Genomic DNA, 2,259 nt, shown 5'->3' with positions numbered 1-2,259 from the left:
GAATAATGGAGAAAAGGCTGTGAATATCTCCTTTGTAAACATAGGGATCATTTCGAAGCACTTGAAAACATAGAGGAGGATTTATGGTTTTGGGACAAACGTCATCAAGTATGTCTGCCTTCACATTTGGAAGATTTCCAAATAGTGTTACTAATACAAAGGGGAGAAAGAACAATGAAGAAGACCAAAACTTTGCCATTTTTCTACCGTTTCATTTCGCTACACTGTCCACCATGCTTTTATAGCTTTAAAAAGTATCAAATATGAGATTAATGTAATTCTTCATTTTGGTTTTCTTTTGTAACTGTAAAAGAGAAAAGTCAAATATGAGATTAATGCAATTCATTAAAATAAAAGAGACGTTAAATAAAAGAGACTAATGCAATTCATTAAGATATATTAAATATGAGATTAATGCAAGTATTTAAATGAAGCTTATATAAATTTAAATACTTGCATAATTAGTATATCTTTTTGTGATGTCATTGTAATCATTTAAAATTTATTAAGTATAAATTTATAAAAAGATTCAAATTATATTAAATTCAATATATATCAGTCCAAATAAATAATGTGAATGAATATAATGAGATTAATTATTTAAGTCTACAAATATGGATTTAATTGAGTTTCAATTTCATTGAACTACTCTATTAATATGGGCTACAAATGAAGATCCAACTTAGTTAAAGTCCAATATATCATGTCGCTTAAATATGATGGGGTAAAGGGAAACAAGCTTTCATCGTAACTCGTCCATTCTACTACTATAAATAGGGATCCTCATAACTCATAAATCACACTAGAATTCTAACTAGAAGCCAAAGAGAGCTCTTGGATCAAACACAACAAATTTCTCTACAAGCTACAAGATGAAGAACACAAGTACCCAAGCACTCAAGTTCAAGAACAACTAAAGATCAAGGCGACCATATTCAAGAATAAGTTCAAAAGCCCTTGGGAGTGGAAGTCAAGTTCAAGTTAATCAAAATTCAAGATCAAGCTTACAAGGCATTAAATTTAGATTTATAAAATGACAAATTAGAGGATTTACAAATATTGTAATGCTCATATTTGAAAACAAATAAATATCTTGTTGTAATATTTTCTAGTCTTGATAATTATTCTCTTGACATATATTTTACCGTCTACAAATTCTGGCACATCTATACCTCTCATATCACCTTTTCAAGAAGGACATAAAAATGGATTTGAATAAGATTAACACCCTCTAAACATCCTATACGGATTCTAAGGTTGCTGACTCTAAGTTCTATGGTGATGTAAAATGAGTCTTTGGTGTTACCTTTGGAGAATTTGGAGTTGTTACAAGGAGCCAGACCACTACGATGCGACATCAAACACTACAAGTGTCATCCGCATAAATTCCTTGTTTTGGAACATCAACACCAAAAGGAAAAGGTCATATAGAAATGGTTTATAAGGAAGAAGCAGTGTTTCCAAAAATATCAAGAAGACTCTAGCTCTAGTTAAGCTCTCAAGTTCAAAGAAATCTATTGGAATGAAGAACATTGATTCAACTAATGAATCCTCTACACATGTATCACCTAATATGTGCCCTTTGAAGATCGACTTGCCCAATAATCCATGCTATGTCACGACCCAAAAATGGACGTGATGGCACTAGTCTTATCCCACCAAGACAAGTTAGCATAAAACTCAGCCTTTACGATAAAATGCGAAAATTTACAATCAACTTAAAAATACCCCAAAACCTGGTTGTCATGTGCACAAGCCTCTAATGTGTTATAACAAAATTGAAAGAAAATACAAGTCTCAAATGACATTGTTTCTTGAATAAAACAAGATCATAATTAAGGAAAAAGAAGGTTCGCTGAAATGACAAGCAACTACCTCACAAACCTCCATAAGAAGCCTCAGACAAGGAGAAGAGAAAATATCACGAAGGTCCGAACTAGTAACCTACAAAAATGTAGAAGCAAGGGGTGAGTACCAAACGACACGGTACTCAGCAAGTAAACTTCTAAACACAAGCTAAGGGAATAGAATATGGGTACTCCTTACACCCTAACTGAACCTCCACAACTATAACCTGCATAAAACTAGCCCAACCTAACAGTTCACAATTTACATAACACACAACTCAACAACAACACTTTAACCATTATATATCCTCACCAACAAACTCACTATTCATCAATCACAACTTCCACAAAAAGGCACTCACAAGATCAATAACACACAAGATCAAGTTCATCAATGATAAAGATATGCAAT

Source organism: Solanum verrucosum, unplaced genomic scaffold (assembly GCF_900185275.1).
Source record: "Solanum verrucosum unplaced genomic scaffold, falcon-dt-bn FXZP01000296.1, whole genome shotgun sequence".
NCBI classification, from domain to species: Eukaryota; Viridiplantae; Streptophyta; class Magnoliopsida; order Solanales; family Solanaceae; genus Solanum; species Solanum verrucosum.
This window is presented reverse-complemented; position numbering follows the sequence as displayed.